Below are 18,974 nucleotides of genomic sequence, written 5' to 3' on the forward strand. Positions count from 1 at the left end.
CATACATATTGCCCTTACAGACCACTAAAACCTCAGGTCTTTTTCACAGGAATTTCAGCTTCAGATATTTTTCTACTTTGATTTAGATCATCATTCCAGACTGCCAAGAAATGATCTGAAAACTCATCCATTTCTATATTTTTTGTAATTTGTTTTCTTTTTACTTTGGTTGCCTGTCTATCAATCAATAAGCATTTATTAAAGTGTCTCGTACAGACTAAATGCTGGTGATACAAAGAAAAATCAAAACCCATCCCCGCCCTCCAAGAACTGATTCCAAGGTAGGTTGGGGGGAAACAATATATACATAAATCAGTTCATACAAGATAAATATGGAGTAGATGGAAGATAGTCTTAAAGGGAAGCTTTAAGTTAGATGAACCAGGATAGATCTCCTGCAGAGGGTAGCATATGAGCTGAGTCTGAAAGTAAGCTAGGGATTCTATGAGGCAGAGGTTAGGAGAGAAAGCATTCCAGGCATAGGGGACAGTCATTGCAAAGGCACAGGAACTAAAAATGGAGGGTTGTAAGTACAACTGGACCCTATAGTACATGGTGGGGAGTAATGTGTTCAAAGACTTAAAAGATAGGAAGGGACCAGGTTACGAAGAGCTTAAATGCCAAACAGAGGGCTTTATCTTCAATCCTGGAGGTAATGAAGAGCCACTGGAGTTTATGACATAGGAGGGTGGGGTGGTCAAATCATTTTGGCACCTATGTAGAGGATGGATTGGAGTAGGGAGCCATGAGGGGTGATTGAATAGATGTGGTCAGAGATGCACCTGAGAAAATCACTTTGGCAGCAGTAAGTATGATGGTCTAAAGTAGAGAGGGACTTGAAGGAAGAAGACCAATTAGAAAGCTATTGCAGTAAGCTAGGTGAGAAGTAATTATAAACACCTGAAGGTGGTACCTCTTTAAGTAGAAAAGGTGAGATGGAAAAGATGTTATGGAGGTAGAAATGATAAGAGTAGGCAATTGATTAGATATGTTGGGTAAAGGAAAGTGAAGAGTAATGTTACAAACCCAGGAGTCTGGAAGGGTAATAGTGCCTTAGAAGTAGTAAATTTTGAAAGGGGGTGGGGGGTGGAGCTGGGGGAAAGATAATGAGTTCAATTTTGGATATGTTGAATTTGTGATGTCTCTGGGAGGTCTAGTCTGAAATGTTCAATAGTTAATTGATGATGTATAACTGAAGTTCAGGAAAAGAGACCAAAGCTTAGTTGGGGGCAGGGTTGAGGGGGCAACGTGTCAGCTTTGAAGGCTAATGGCTTATGACCTGACACATCTTCCAACGGTACCTATGCCCTCAGCTTTTTCCTATGTTAAATCTCATGCCTTGAAACACCCCTCTTCCACATTCCTAGTTCACCAAACTTCCTCTGTTTCAACGATCTACTGAAATTCAGTCTCCTCCCCATGGTTCCATCCTATCTTCCCATGCAATAATGAATGAACAGGCATTTATTAACTACTTACTATATGCTGAGCATAGTACTAAGCACTAAGGATACAATTTTTTAAAAAGTCCCTACCCTCAAGGAGCTTACATTCCAATAGAGAAATGCAATCCTCCATGAAATGCATTGAAATTCAACCAACTATTTTAAAGCCCCTCGCATGCATAAGGTGATGTATCAGACAGTGTACACACAAACATCAAAAATGGCACATTTTTGCTATCAAGGAACTTACCTTCTATTGGGGATCAGGTGAAGAGAGAGGTGCAACATATACAAAATACACATGATGCAAGGTAGTGGTGCAGCAAATTACAGGCTCCAAGTATTCTCGAAAACTTTGAAGAAGAAGAGATCACTTCAAGTTGAATCGAGCTGGGAGGAATGATCAGGGAAAGCCTCATGGTGGTAGTAATACCTGAAATGGCCCTTGAAGGATTTCAATGAGCAGAAACGACCAAAGAAAGTATATTATGCACAGGAGATGGTCAGTGTAAAAACATGAAGGTGGAAGACAGTAGGATATAATGGGGAGCAAATAGCTTAGTTTGGTTGGAATTCAAATCAATTCAACTCAAAATCATTTATTACGCAATGTCAGGCATTGTGCTTGGTACTGGAAACACAAAGACAAAAATTAAATAGTCCCTGCTCTCAAGGGATACGGACAACATGTACATAGATAAGTAAACATGAAGTAAATTAGAAAGAGGAGAGGACTAACAATTCGGAGAAAGAGGAAAGGTTTTGTACAGGAGGTAGCACTTAAGGTGAACCTTGAAGGAGCTAAGAGTTCCAAAAGGTGACATCGAGTAAAGTATTCTAGGCATAAGAAAAAACCTATACAGAGACATAAAGATAAGGGATGAAGGAATGCTGTTCACATGGAACAGCAAGTAGACCAGTATGACTGGAATTCCGAGTATTTAAGGTGGAGTAATAAGAAAATAGTCTCAAAAGATATATCAGATCTAGATTGAAAAGGAATTTAAATGCCAAACATAGAAATTTGTATTTTATTCTAGAGGTCCTAGGGAGCCACCGAAGCCTTTTGAGTGGTAGGGTGGCATGGTCATATAGGAACAATGATTTGGCCTCTATATAGGGATGGGAATGGAGAGGACAGAGATTGGAGACCAGAAAATCAATTAAGAGACTATTGAAATTATATAGGCATCAAATGGGTCTTAACTAGGGTGGTGACTATGTAAATGGAAAGAAGGGGATAGATGCTAGAGAGGTTTTAGAGGGAGATTTCAATGAGATTCAACAGCAGATTTCATAAGGGGAATGAGGAAGAATGAAGAATAGAGAGGGAATTTAAACTTGGCAAACCTGGGTGGCTGGAAAAATAGAAATGTCTTTGACATAAATAGAGATACCAACCCAGCGATCAATTTTGGGGAAAGGATGAGTTCCATGTGGAACATATTGTGTTTGAAATGTTTTTGAATCATCTGGGTAGAAAAGTCAAACAAGCAATATGGGACTGGCACTGATGAGTGAGATAAGGGCTCGAAATATAGAACTGGGAAGCATCTTCATGGAGACAACCATTGAACCCATGAGAACTGATGAGATTCCTGAGAGAAATAGGATGGACAGAATCTTGCAATGGGATCACATGTGGGGAATAGACTAGCAAAGGAAATCAAGTACAAGCAGTCATATAGGTAGAAGAAAAGTCAAGAGAAGTCGTGTAGCAAAAACTCAGAGAGCAAAGACTATGCAGAAAGAAGGGATAGTCAATCGAGTCAAATGCTGCAGAGAGGTTTAAAAAAATGAGAACTGAAAAAAGGCCATCAGATTTAACAATTAACTGATTGATAACCTTGGAAGGAGCAGAGTCAAATGATCAAGTTGGAAAACATATTGCAAAGATAAATGAAGTTGAAGCAACAAGCATAGACAGGCTTTTCCAGAAATTTGGCTGATAAAAGAAAGGAGAGACCTTGGGCAAGAGCTTTAGGGTATGGCAAGGTGAGGCGAAGGACTTTTTATGGGTATGGGAGACCCAAACATGTTTATGGGCCCCAGGACCAGTGGATAAATAGAGATTAAGGATTAAAAAGAAAGCTCTAAGGAGGAGACGGGGGATCAGAGGCACAAGTAGAAGAACTGACCTTGGAAAAAAGGGTCGTCTCCTTCTTCAAGATTAGAGCAAAGAAAGAAAGAATTGGGAATAATGTTGAGGGGGATTGAGTTGCAGAATCGAAAAAAAAGAGGAAACTGATCATAGATGACAATTTTCTCTTAGTAAAGTTGTAAGCAAGATCCACTCCTGAGAAGGAGGGATGAGAAGTTGGGGGATAGAGAGCAAAGAGAATGGGATGGAAATAATTTGAAATGAAGCTAGAATGGTAGATTGGATCTAGGTTGTGTAGTTTTAAATGTCACACTGGAGTTTATATTATATCTTATAGACAATAGAGTCAGCAAAGGTATATAGAGCTCTGTTTAAAGAGCATTTAATTTAGAGAACATTTAATTTAATGTTCCTCTTCAGTATTTGTTTAGTTGCCTTCAGTTCTTGTCACCTACCTACATGTATGATGTCTCAGATGATACACTTGTACATAGCAGGTACGACATCTTTTGAATCTGTATTGCCCCAAAAAACTGAAGGTTTCACAAATATAAATATATTTACATTATCGAAATGTATATATATATAGAATGATAGTGATGATGATAAAAAAATAAGCATTAAGATTTTGATTAGTGAAAATGTCCTTTGTGAGTTCTCCCCAAGCGCTAGTGAGGACAATTATCACTGCTCAGACTTCTGCTTTCTGAGGGTTTCCTAGCTTCACCTAGTCAAGGTGAAGGAATTTATCACACAAGCACATTTCTAATTTACTTCTGACCTTCTTTGGATTTGACAGCATATATACCTTTGAGCAGAGCTTTTTCCAATGGCCATTTCCTACTGCAAAGAAAAATTAAATTATGTGTTCAAAACTTCAGTTCAATGCAACTTTAAAACAAAAAGACATTTATTATATACCTACTGGGAGTCAGACATTGCGCAAGGTTCTAGGAATACAAAGGCAAAAATAAAATTAGTACCTACCCTCAAGGAGTTTATATTCTACTACCTCACAAAGTCAAAATCATATCCCAGAATAAACAAATAAACTTTGACTAAGTATCAACCAGGTGTGGGGCACTTTATCAGGCACTGGGGGAGATGCAGAGTTTAGATAAGATACAGTTCCTGACCTCATGGAGTTTATAATCTAGTTGCCTGAGATACTAGGACTTCAGATTTGTTTATGAGCCATCTGATTCTGTACAACCTCTCTACCACCAAGCCCAGTGATGACAGAACAAAATTGTTATGCAGGTGAATATAATGTTATCACAGCTGGAGACACAACCTTTGACAAAAACACAATATTTCTTTCAGAATTCACTGGTTGAAGTTCATCACCACAGGTAATGTCAGTGATGGCCTTTCCAGCAGTATAGAATTAAGGACTCTGCCCCTGCATAAACTCCCCCAGAGCCTCTTTTCTAGGCAATCAATTCAGATGGTTCCACATCCTGGCAAAAAGGCTCCACTCCTCCTTTTCCAAAAGTCCAGCAATAGACTCCACTAGGGTTTGATGGAAAGGTGTGTAATCCATCACACATCCTATATTGTTCCTCCTCTCAGCTCTCAGTTCTGAAGGGTATGGGGCCAGGCAGGGCCCCCTGGCCACAGAGCACACAGGAGTCACCCAGTCGCCCTGTCCTGACAGCTTGTCACATTATTTTTCCCTGTGGGGGCTCTGATCCTTCCATCTAACCCTCTACTCAGTCTCCTGAGACCCAGGGTCTCCTATACAAGGGCCTCGAGGCAAAGCAAAGCAAGATTGATGCCCTACAAACTGCTGTGCCCGGGAGGGCTTGCAGTTCAATACACGAAGAGGTTTATTCTTACTGATCTCAGGTTCCCACACTGGACACCAAAGCATAGAGTCTGGAGCCAGGGCAATAAGAATTCAATCTTCATTCTTCTTCCAATACAAATGATCTGCCACACTCCCCTAATCTCCCCAATTCCAGACCTCTCACCTCACCAACTCAAAAACTTTCTAAATGAGCCCAGAGGCTCCTTAGGGTAATAACATGTAATTCACATTGCCCTTTGGACAAGCAGTAGAATCAACAAGGAATTCAGGAAGTTTTGTTTTTCCATGGGAAAAAAATCCATACACACATATAATTTAAATATCGGCAAAGCTAATCCTTATCTCCCATTATGAACCTCCAATTCGCCATTCTTTATTTTCTCTATTAAAGTAAATAAAGCATTGTGAGACTGGAGATAGGGCAATTCTTGTGTTTAGGAATGATAAATTATTCTTTGGCATCAATGTGACTAATATGTGATGAAAGGTTATTTGTATCCACAACTCCCTGCACACATAGGCACATAGGCATAGGGAGAAGAAAAAGAAAACTTCTTAAGACTTAGCCTTTAGAGCCAGGCAACAGGGACACCTCAATGGACTTCAAAATAATATGCATAGGGAAGATTGGCTCTGAATTCCCTGGATAGTTTCACAGATCAAGATGCCTGGGAAAGACACATAAACAATTGCTTAATTACCTGGGAATAGCTGCTTATAAAACAGTGATGAAAGGGATCCAGGGGTAGAAGTGTCAAGACTGCAACAACTAATCCAACGAGCTCATTTCTTCTCATGCATCTGAAACTTAAAAAAAAATAAAAGCACCCAAGGCTGTAGCTAGTCTCCATGCAGTTTGTCATTCATCACTCCATCTTGTTTCTGAATAACACAAAATCAAATGTCTAAAAATGCTTTCAGAATGTATAAAGAAATTTATAACACTAGACTTCAACTTGCACTGGACAGAGCCAGTGTCCTGCAGTCCTGGGCTTAACAGGCCAGAGCAGGCTTCATTTCCATATCAAAAGTGAATTGTGATCATTTAGAGAAGCAAAGTTCAAACTTTCAGATATAGAGAAAGATCTAAATCAAAAAGTTTTCTGAACTTAGGGAACAATGACTTTGTACAAAAGGACTAGTAAATTATTTACAAATTTTCTTCTAGGTTGAAAAATCTCTAGCTTCCTATTTCCATTTCTCCTGGGCTATGTGTTTTATTAGTAATAAGATTTTACATTTACAAAGGAATATGGATTTTTTAATAGCTAGTCACCCAACCATTCAGTATAAGAACAAGATTTAACTGACTACATGGTTTTGATAGAAAATTATGATCTCTCTTCATTGTTCATTCATTTGGAGTACTACAGCCTCTATTTTCCGTAAAAAAAAAAAAAAACCTAACCCCATAACATACTGCCACAGAGCTATTTACCATGAGCCACAAATGAAATCCTTGAAGTCCAGATCAAGGGGCTACATTTCTTCACTATTCCATACCTTACAACTTCAAAGAGATGATCATTCTGTCCCTAATCCCATGAACTATAAAGAAATCTTGACTCTGCTTCCCAGGAATGAAGAAACTGCAGGATTCCAGACTCCCAAACATGTGGGATGAGCAGCCAACAAGATATAGAGAAATCACTTAAATTTTTCCTGAGTCCAAAAAACCACTATTCAATCTAAATCAATAAACACTTATTAAATACCTACTATGTATTACGTTGAGAGCAGGGGATACAGAGACAAAAATGAACAGTATTCTACTGGGCAGTGCTGCCTTCTAATACATGTATATATTAGCTACCTGTTCTTAGAAGACAAACTAACTCCTCCCCTCTCTTTTACCATTTTCTTCCAATTAAGCCAGGCTTTTGTCCCAGAATCTACAAGAAGCCTTTTCCAGTCCTCCTTAATCTTAAGGTCCTCTGAGATGATTTCCAATTGGTCCTGTGTGGTATATATATATATACACACACATACAAATGCATATAATATGTATCTTCTATATGCATCATTGTTTGCATTACTGTCTCTCTTATTAGACTATGAGCTCCTTGAGATTGAGAAATTGGGGGAAGGGATTTTTGCCCCTTTTGTATCCTCAATGCTTTCCATAGTATCCGACCCATAGAAGGTACTTAATAAATATTTGTTGATGTGAAAAATGTTTCCCAATATAAGAAGAAAATTACCCAGTAAATGCCAGCATCCACCAGGGTTAATAGAAAATTACTTTCTAAATTTCTTTTGATCAAATTTTTGAAATTTTCTCCAGTCATACCCCCAATGTACAGTACCAAATATTCATCTATAAGGAGAATCAAATCACTTTTCATTCAACCCACATATAAACATGATAGCATTCTATTACTCTTAGAACAGCTTGTTACCAATGCTACAGCTGACCACTGCACTTTGGTTTCCTCGTCTGTAAAATGAGGAGCTTGAAGTAGAGGACTTCTAAGAGGGGAGTATGCTGGCAAATGTTTAACAACTGGTTTTAACGGGGGGTGGGGGAGGAGGAGTGTGCATGTGACACTTTTAAGTTTGATCTGCAGTGTTACCATTTTCTTTATCATTATATTAAGTCTAGAAAATCAACAAAGCAATAAATCAAGTTTTAATTTATAGCATTTTCTGATTTCTATAGTGTAAATGCTCAGACTGAAATTTTAACAATTGGCTCTCAAGTCAGTATGAGCTGGCTCCAGCACATGCCTTCTTCTAAGTTTTGTTTTGGTTGTTTCCAGATCTAAAATTCTCTGCTACCACAATATATAACCAATTACTCCATCTTGATTCTAGATTCATGAGATCTATTTAGAACACTAGACATAAACTTGTACTAGATTGAGTCAGTGACTGGTCTTGAGCTCAGCACTCCTCCAGCAGGATTCATTTCCATATCAAAAGTGAATTGTGATCCATTTTGAGAAGCAGTTTAAAACATGGTTCTCCTTTTACTGCCCTTTCCTTACCACTCTTCTCCCAATCCCCACTATTCCTAACAAATCTACTGATCAGGAATGACAAGTACAGAATCACATATTGATTCTCACAGGTAGTAGTGGAGAATTCTTCTTGAATGCTCTGTTGGCTTCTGGAACATCAAATCCTTTGGAACATTCCATGTGCTCACTCAAGAATTGAAGGCAACCTGGAAACTGAGAGAATGCCTATCAATTGGGAAATGGATGAACAAGTTGTGGTATATGAATGTAATGAATACTATTGTGCTATGAGAAATGATGAACAGTCAGACTTCAGAAAAACCTGAAAAGATTTATATGAACTGGTACTGAGTGAAATGAGCAGAACCAGGAAAACATTATACACAGTAACAGCCACAGTGTGCGAGGATTGTTTCTGATAGACTAAGTTCTTTACAGCAATTCAAGGATCTAAAACATTCCCAAAGGACTCTTGAGGCAAAATACCATCCATATCCAGAGAAAGAACTGCGGGATCAGAACACGGAATGAAGCAGACTATTTTCTTGTGAGTTATGTTTTGGTTTGGTTTGGTTTGGTTTTTCTCATGGTTTCTCCTATTCATTTTTATTCTTCTATGCAACATGACTAATGTGAAAATGTGTTTAATAAGAATGTATGTGTAGAACCTATATAAAATTGAAAGCCATCTTGGGGAGAGAAGGGAGAGGGAGGAGGAGAAAATTTAAGACTTATGGAAGTGATTGTTGAAAACTAAAAACAAATAATTAAATTTTTTTTAAAAAGGAATTGAAAGCAGCTATTCCTCTCCCTCTTTCCTTTTATCCTGCCCCCATGACCACCATTATAGTGGACTAAAAATGGAAATAGATTTACATCCATTCAAATGAAATTTGCTCAAACAAAATGACCTACGTTAAATGCTATGGATTAAAAGAAATGATACAATCCCTGTCTTTAAGAACTCCATAATCTAGTAGGGAGGAGAAACAACATCAATAACTATGATACCTGTTGTAGTAGGATAAATGTTGAGGAGAGATACAAGGAGAATTGTATAAGAAGTTTGAGGGGGAAAGATTATTTATAGCTGAAAAAATCAGAGGAAGAGGGGCTTCACAGAAGAGGTGACAGACACAGGAAGAGTTTGAAAGAAAAAGGCATTTCAATGGTTGGGGATACATACATTATGCCCCTCACTCTGCCAACCAAGCTAGCCTACAGTACTTGACACTTCCCATACATAGCAGTGCATCTCCTGTCTCTGGGTCTTTGGGCCAGCTATTTATTCACTATGTCTGATATGTTCTCCTTTCCCATACTGAATTTCTTAATGCCTTATCACTTTTCAAGGTTATGCTCAATGTCACTTCCTATAACAGATCTTTGCCATTCTCCCAGTTGTTGGTGCCCTTTAAAATTACTTTGTACTTATTCTGTATACATTTGGTATTTCTTTTCTGAATACATATCATCGTTCCCCTCGGCCCAAAGTAGAATATAAGCTCCTTGAAGGAACATACTGTTTTATTTCCATTCCCCAGCACCTAGAGCACTACCTAGAATATAGTAGGTGCTTAATAAATACATTTTGCATTGAATTTAATACAGGGAAGATCATTCCAGGCCTAGGGAAGATCATGGGCCAGAGAACAGAGGTATAAAAAGACAAAATGGGATCAGGAAACAGTGAATAGTCTCATCTTGCTAGAATGTAGAGTGCATGAAGGGGAGTGATATCTGATAATTCTGGAAAAGAAGATTGATACCAGACTCTAGTGAGTCTTGAATGCCAGGCTAAGGAAAAGGATGGATTGAAGTCAGGAAAAAGTTTAGAGGCTCAAAGTCCAACTAGGAGACTAACACTAATCTAAGCCAGATGTGTCAGATAATAGCCCAAGAGGGCTATATGGGGCCCATAGCACTCCCAAGTATGGCCTGAATCAGATTAAAATGAATTACAAAATATTTAATAAAGTAAAACATAATTGTTTCATTTTAAAAACTAAGTCAGTGTGTGCCCTGTAGGAGTCGTTACATATAATTTAGTTCTATTTGAATATGACACCACTAGTCTAGACAAAAAGGTGATAAAGGCCTGAACTTAGGTGGTATCAACAAGGATAAAAAGGAGGGGACAGGTGAGAGAGATATCAAATACGTGGAATCAATAGAAGTTGGCAAGTGACTCAGTGTTGATGAATGAGGGAGAAAGGAAGAAGTTAAATATAATTCATAGGTTTCAAGCCTTGGTAACTAACTAAAAGAAAGATGGTGTCATCCACCGAGATACAGAAGATAAGAGAAGGAACAAGTTTTAGAGGTAAAATTAAAATTCAATTTTAAGTATACTGAGTTTGAGGGAACAAGGCACAGAGGTGATGATGTTCAGTTAACAGTTGGAAAAACAATACTAGGAGCTCAAATAAGAAGACAGAAAGATAAGTCACAGATGTGGAGATATAGATTGTACATTCATCCATAGAGAACCTAGTAGATAGAGGGCTTGGCTTGAATCAGGAAGATATGAGTTTGAATCCTGGCTCTTATTAGCTGTGTAACTGTAGTCAAGTCTCTTGACACCCTTAAGCCTCAGGTTTCTGTCTGCAAAATGTGGACAGTACTTGTGGTACCTACTCAAATAGTTATCATGGAAATCAAAGGAAATCATCTTCCGAAAGCACTTTGCAAATGTTAGTACTATTATACAAACCAAGAGAGGGAGGAGACAGAGAAAATCAAGGACATAACCTTAGGAGATGTCCACATTTGTTGAATAATAGGAAGAAGCGAAGACTTCTTCCTTCTGCAAAGGAGAAATCAAGGAGATGGGGAAATGTATGAATGCATGAAAAAGCATTTATTATTTGTTTATTATGTACAAAGCTCTGTGATGAGTACTGGGGTTACAAAGAGAAAATTAAGATAGTCTCTAATTTTAAGGAGTTCACATTGTAACAGAAGAAGCTGCAATTCAGACAAAAAGGCCCAGTGGCCCTTTGGATGCAGCAGTGAGAAGCATAGTGATACATCTTCTTTAGTGCTATTTCCTTTGATAAAACATTATCTGTTGAACCATTTGACAGTACTAAGGATATTAGTGATGATAACTTTCTTTTCTGGTTCTTCAGTAGCTTTGACTGCTGAAGAGGCAAAGGGTATACCTGCAAATAAAAAGAGCCAAGAGAATACAGTGTCAGAAAATTCAAAGGAGAGAATACCCAGGAGGGAGTGACCATAGTGTCAAAAACTGCAGAGGAAGTCTAAGAAAATAAGTACCAAAAGGCTCCGGGCACCCTTCTCCCTCACTCCTCCTCCTGTGGGAGCTGTCCCAGTGCCAGGACTGCAGGATGAAGTAGATAGGTCTAATCTCACTGGGATGGCTTTTCCCTCTTCTTTTCCCTCCTTGATTCCCTCCACTGGCCCGGGCATTAGACAGCAGCAGTGGATACTCATCTGGGTGTTCCTTGGGATTCTTCATTTCCTGACCACATGCAGGTCCAGGAATTATCCTACTCAGATGCACTGAAATCTCTCTTTGAACCTTTCCAAAAGACCCTTTTGCACACTTTCTTCAATGATCCTAATTTAAATCTTTATCTGAGCTTGGGAACCAGGGCCCAATGACAAATGTGGCTTTTTTTATTTCATTTAAGTTTTGTTTCTTTGAAAGCTGAAATGCCCTTCTGCTTTCTAAAAATCAGAGCTGGGCTCCTGAATCAAAAACAAATTTTTCAAATTCTACCTTATTTAGCTTGAGCTATGGTATATACCCTCTACAGAAATAGCTGAAAAAGTCATTGAAGTTCCTTCCTGTCCATATTTGGTTGCACCCAGGTGAAGAAGATGACTGATATATTTTGTAAAGGCCTGAAAACAAGAACATAGACGTAATAATCCATGTTCCTATCACCATGTTTACTTCTATAAATGGGATTAGACTTTCGCCAGAAAGCAATTCAGAGCACAGATGTTACTGAGGCAAACAGACATGAAAAATGATAATTATCCAAAATGTATTATTCCATTACAGCATCTCACATGAATTACCAAAGGTTACAGTAAGTAGTAGTGAACAGCCTTTGTTGAATATTCAAGTTTTCATTTTTGTGACATTTCTCATCTGTAATAATAATGAATTTGAGTATATGTTTTTCCATCCAAGTCTCAGGTTGTATGATTCTATATGATTAGTGTTTAAAGGGAAGGTTGGAAGGGAACCCTGATTGGTTTTGTGTGATAGAACCTGGGGGGAAGGGAGAGTCTTGGACTAAAGCCTAGAAGTAATGAAGGATTTTTGTTCCTCTGGAAATAGGGGAAGTCAATATGTAATAAAGTTCATCATTTGAGTTAAAAGAATATATTTTCATGATAGTATGAACCCTCATGCCAATAGACATTACCCACTTTCTAGAAGCTTGATTTAGGACTGTGAAAATCAAAGATCTTCCTTTTTAAAATTACTTGGGGTCAGATTTTACATTTAAAAGTGACTAGGGGGCGGAGCCAAGATGGCGGAGTAGAAAGACGCACATACACATAGTTCCGAACCCACAACCCACAGAACGGCTAGAGGGGACCAACTCATGGTGAATTCTGCACCCAGAGGCCACCGAATATTGGAGCGAGGGAGATTTCTGTTCCAGAGAGACCTGCAAACCTCTCGTGGGGGGGTCCTTCGCGCTGCGGACTGGGCGCCGGGACTGGGAGCATAGGGCAGCCCTGCAGCGGCCGCGACACCGTGAGGAAAAGATCCGAGCGGGCTACGGGGGCCGGGATCTCCAGTGGCCACGCGGGTCCCTCCACCCACAGAGAGACCTGCAAACCTCTCGCAAAAGGTCCATCGCGCTGCAGACACGGAGCCCAGCCCAGACCTGTGGTGGCCGCGGCTCTGACAGGTACAGATCTGAGCAGGCTTCAGGGACGGGATCTCCAGCAGCGGCACAAGCCCCTCCACCCACAGATGACGGGGGTCAGTGAGAGAGTCTCTTAGGCGGGTCGAGAGGGGAGTGAGGTGCCCCCATGGCTCAGGCCCCCCCGGGAGATAGAAGCTGAGAGGCGGCTGCAGACAGGGGCTCCCCAAGCGGGCGGGAGCCTGGATCCATTGTGGAAGGTCTGTACATAAACCCCCTGAGGGAACTGAGCCTGAGAGGCGGCCCTGCCCTGACCTGACCACCTGAACTTAATTCTCACACTGAATAGCAGCCCTGCCCCCGCCAAAAGCCCTAAGGCTGGAAGCAGCATTTGAATCTCAGTCCCCAAACCCTGGCTGGGAGGACCAGGAGGCGAGGTGGGTGTGAGGAGAATATTCAGAGGTCAAGTCACTGGCTGGGGAGAATGCCCAGAAAAGGGAAAAGAAATAAAACTATTGAAGGCTACTTTCTTGGAGAACAGACATTTCCTCCCTTCCTTTCTGATGAGGAAGAACAATGCTTACCATCAGGCAAAGACACAGAAATCAAGGATTCTGTGTGACAGCCCACCCAATGGGCTCAGGCCATGGAAGAGCTCAAAAAGAATTTTGAAAATCAAGTTAGAGAGGTGGAGGAAAAACTGGGAAGAGAAATGAGGGGATGAAAGAGAAGCATGAAAAGCAGATCAGCTCCCTGCTAAAGGAGAACCAAAAAGATCTTGAAGAAATTAACACCTTGAAAACTAGCCTAACTCAATTGGCAAAAGAGGTTCAAAAAGCCAATGAGGAGAAGAATGCTTTCAAAAGCAGAATTAGCCAAATGGAAAAGGAGATTCAAAAGCTCACTGAAGAAAATAGTTCTTTCAAAACTAGAATGGCACAGATGGATGCTAAGGACTTTGTGAGAAAGACAGATATCACAGAACATAGCGAGAAGATTGGAAAAATGGAAGATAATGTGAAATATCTTATTGGAAAAACAACTGACCTGGAAAATAGATTCAGGAGAGACAATGTAAAAATTCTGGGACTACCTGAAAACCATGATCAAAAGAAGAGCCTAGACATCATCTTCCATGAAATTATCAAGGAAAACTGCCCTGAGATTCTAGAACCAGAGGGCAAAATAAATATTCAAGGAATCCACAGAACACTGCATGAAAGAGATCCAAAAAGAGAAACTCCTAGGAACATTGTGGCCAAATTCCAGAATTCCCAGGTGAAAGAGAAAATATTGCAAGCAGCTAGAAAGAAACAATTCAAGTATTGTGGAAATACAATCAGGATAACACAAGATCTAGCACCCTCTACATTAAGGGATCGAAGGGAATGGAATAGGATATTCCAGAAGTCAAAGGAACTAGGACTAAAACCAAGAATCACCTACCCAGCAAAACTGAGTATAATACTTCAGGAGAAAAAATGGTCTTTCAATGAAATAGAGGATTTTCAAATTTTCTTGATGAAAAGACCAGAGCTGAAAAGAAAATTTGACTTTCAAACACAAGAATGAAGAGAACCATGAAAAGGTGAACAGCAAAGAGAAGTCATAAGGGACTTACTAAAGTTGAACTGTTTACATTCCTACATGGAAAGACAATATTTGTAACTCTTGAAACATTTCAGTATCTGGGTACTGGGTGGGAGTACACACACACACATGCACACACGCACACATACATAGAGACAGAATGCACAGAGTGAATTGAAGAGGATGGGATCATATCTTAAAAAAAAAAATGAAATCAAGCAGTGAGAGAGAAATATTGGGAGGAGAAAGGGAGAAATTGAATGGGGCAAATTATCTCTCATAAAAGAGGCAAGCAAAAGACTTATTAGTGGGGGGATAAAGAGGGGAGGCGAGAGAAAAACATGAGGTCTACTCTCATCACATTCCACTAAAGGAAAGAATAAAATGCACACTCATTTTGATAGGAAAACCTATCTCACAATACAGGAGAGTGGGGGACAAGGGCACAAGCAGGGTGGGGGGGATGATAGAGGGGAGGGCATGGGGAGGAGAATGCAATCCAAGGTCAACACTCATGGGGAAGGAAAGGATCATAAGAGAATAGAAGTAATGGGGGACAGGATAGGATGGAGGGAAATATAGTTAGTCCTATACAACACAACTAGTATGGAAATCATTTGCGAAACTACACAGATTTGGCCTATATTGAATTGCTTGCCTTCCAAAGGGAAGGAGTGGAGAGGGAGGGAGCTAAAGAAGTTGGAACTCAAAGTGTTAGGATCAACTGTAATGTTCTTACCACTAGGAAATAAGAAATACAGGTTAAGGGGTAAAGAAAGCTATCTGGCCCTACAGGACAAAAGAGAAGACGGAGACAAGGGCAGAGAGGGAGGATAGAAGAGAGAGCAGATTGGTCACAGGGGCAATTAGAATGCTTGGGTTTGGGGGGGGAGGAGATAAAAGGGGAGAAAATTTGTAACCCAAAATTTTGTGAAAATAAATGTTAAAAGTTAAATAAAAAAAAAGTGACTAGCCAGTACTGACAGATGAATTTTTAAAAATATTTTTGGCACAATCAAAAAAAAAAAAAAGAACCCACTACTGAGAATTCAGACTGTGGAAAAGACAAGAGTTCATCTTTTGGAAAGCTAACTCAAGCAAAGTCCAATGTCTTAGAACCTGTAAAGGCTATTTTGTAAAGCATGCTTCCCCCACAAAGACAGAACTGGATGCATCTAAAAAGCACCTTCTGATCCCTGCTTCAATGAACATTTGACAGAAACTTCTCCGGAAGGTTTATCCCATGAAGGGAGTGTGTGTGGGGAAAACATGGTCCTGGGCTTTAAAAAGTTAAAAGGTTAAAAAATAACCCTTCTTTCTCCATCCACCCTTAGAATTGCACTTTCCAGTAGTCTAGTTTCTCTTTCCTGGTAGATCTAATCCTAATTAAAAATAAATTACATGCTGTATAGAACTTGAAATGGAAAAGATAATCCTATTACATATGAGAATATATCCTGATTCTTTCCCCCTCCAAACTGTGGGAGATATCAGATCAAGCTGAGCCACCCATTGTCGAGTCTTTGAAAAGTTTCCTATAGATCTAATCCATCACGTGACACCCATGTCAATCTCGCTGTCTGCACGCGAGTTTCACAATGCTGGTATTAGGCTGAGTCAGAGAAATCCAGCTTTTCTGAGCCCACAACATTTGCATTCAGAGAAAATGCCAACCATTGTGGGCCATGTTTGTTCTCATGATTGCAGAGACAGTTGTCTGCTAAGTTGCTAAGATAAAGAGAAAGGGGCTCCTTTGAGGCCGCCCCAAGCCTTTTGGTATGATAACAAGGCGATTTGAGCAGCTTTTGTTCGGCCAGATCTGCGTTGGGCGAACTTTTTTTTTTTTTAACCCTACTCCTTCCTCTTCGGGGATTTGATCTGGGCGTTGATGCGCTATTTTAAATCCCATTTCCATAATCTGACTGCAGCAGCCAGCAGGGCTGCTGAGTACCGGGGATCCGCAGGCACCCGAGCTCACTTCGCTCGCGTGCCATCACACCTCTCGGGGTAATTACTTCTAAAAGGGATCATAAGCACTCATTACAGACCTGGGCTTGAGGGTTCTTGGCACTTGTTCTAGTGGCTGCTGCTTCCATAGCGATGAAAGATCTGACAGTGTAGAAAATGAAAGAGGAAACCCGCTACCCACATTTATTATTTCCTCCCTCGTCTCTTTCCCTCAAGCTATTTCCTCCTTCATCTATCAGTCCTTCTTTATCTCTTTCTCCTTCTCTCTCATGGTCACCCTGACCTTCCGTCTCATAAGCAAACAGAGACTTAAAAACAGCGTAACCCAAGCTCTGAGACCCATGACTCACAAAGAGAAATTGGCTTGACTTTGGAACAGAATGTTTCAATTCTCAAAGGTAGAGAAAGAACACAAAAATAAACAGTGATACACAATTTCCCCCAGGTCTTTTAATGTTTAGGTTGTAATAGGTTGCTATAATAGGTTGTTTCCCATCCAAGACCCGTGGACACACACTGACAACGTGGGGAGATTTTCTGAGAGCAGAACCGAGCCACTAGAAATGCTTCTTACTGCTCACAAGAATGCGTGCCGCTAGCAGCTGAGATTTGGGCAGATGTTATTACTCAGGGTAGCAGCTGGAGTCACCTTTCCCTGATTCAATGACAGATAAGATTTTGGCACAGAGCATTCAGTCTAGCTTGCACATCTTTCTTGATTTCTCTTTACTGTAAAGATCTCTTAGGTGCCTAACATTTTCCATGTCACCTCTAGCGACAAGTTCGCTGTCCGCAGGGTTTGAGTTCTGAACTGGTAGCAGTCACTGGCTTTCGGGAGAGGGGGAGGGGTGGGTTGTGAAGCCGTGGTGGATGACAAGCGTAAGACCAGAAAACGGGCGGGAGCTGGGTCAGTGAAAGTTTCTCTCCAGAACCTAGAGAGGATTGGAAGAAAGGGAAAATTACTTAAGCAGCACATAGGATTCCTTCCTAATGGAGAAATGGGCAGCTGGGGGAAAGAAGGAGAGAGGCAGCAAAGGTGGAAAATAATCATTGGAGGTGACATTTATGGAAAGGCATCGCCTTATTGCCCTGAAGTTTTCTACACATTTCATTGTTTCCCAGTTTTCCAATATTGAAGATAACTTATCTCATTTCTTTTAGCAAAGAGGAAGGTGAGAAGGGATAGGTAGGCCTCAGGGCACCAGAAGAAAAGTTATGCAACTTATACCTTTCAAGGTTCTCTTTCTCTTTAAACATGAGACTTTTTCAGCTCAAAACATTACCACTCTGTTCTTTCTCCCTTATCCCCCTCCACTCTCCCCAGATAAGTCACTTATGTGGGCAAGAACTAAGCAAAAGCATTTATGGAAGCCTGGAAATTCATTCAGACACTCCAGTTTGAGAGGGAATTCAAATTCTTTATAAAGAATGATTAGTTGGCTATTTCAGAATATCAGCTATTCAACAGAATTTCTTTAACATGTTAGTAAGACTATGCTTGTTCTCCATAAATATTTCCCTTTCCTTTGCTTTGTTTATTTTACTAGTGTGACTCAAGAGGAATGTATTTGTAATCAGGCAATAGTTACCTTCAGTCTAGTCACCCTGAACTTCAGGAATTTTTTCAAGGGAAAAAAAGATAAGTATCTAGTGTAGTGCATATGTTGATAATGTTACTGTATCCCTCTGGACCAAGGAGCAGTAAAACTTAGTGATTCACTCTGCTCTGTCTTCTTACTTTTGTAGGCAGATGGTTTAGTCCCCCTAGGTTCGTGCCAGGTTTCAACCTCATGCTGTTATTTTGTTCTTTTGGAACGAGACTAGTGTTGCTTCCCAGAGAGGAGCTATTAGGATAAAAAGAAAATCCTCTAACTAGGCGTAACAGGGCATCAGGAGGGATAGATCTCTAAATGTACTTTAATAGGAGCTGGGCATTGTGTGTGATTCAGCGCCCATCATCGTTTAGTCAAAGAGTTATGGCAGTGATTGGGAATGAATAGAGATACATAATGGATACATGTGGCGTTTGCTCATTATATTCAACTTAGTCCAACTCTGCTGTGGAAACTGTTCAACTTTCTTTCCCTTTCCCTTCTCATACTGAAATAATACAGACATTGGTGCCTCAAATGGGATAGCCTGCCATGCTATTATATTTCTACAGCTAACGAGAGCTTCATAAGCCTTTGATACAGTCTGATCTTTGAAACCTTTCCAAATATCCACAAGCTTATGCTAAATCCTATT

Source organism: Notamacropus eugenii, chromosome 6 (genome assembly GCF_028372415.1).
Source record: "Notamacropus eugenii isolate mMacEug1 chromosome 6, mMacEug1.pri_v2, whole genome shotgun sequence".
NCBI lineage: Eukaryota > Metazoa > Chordata > Mammalia > Diprotodontia > Macropodidae > Notamacropus > Notamacropus eugenii.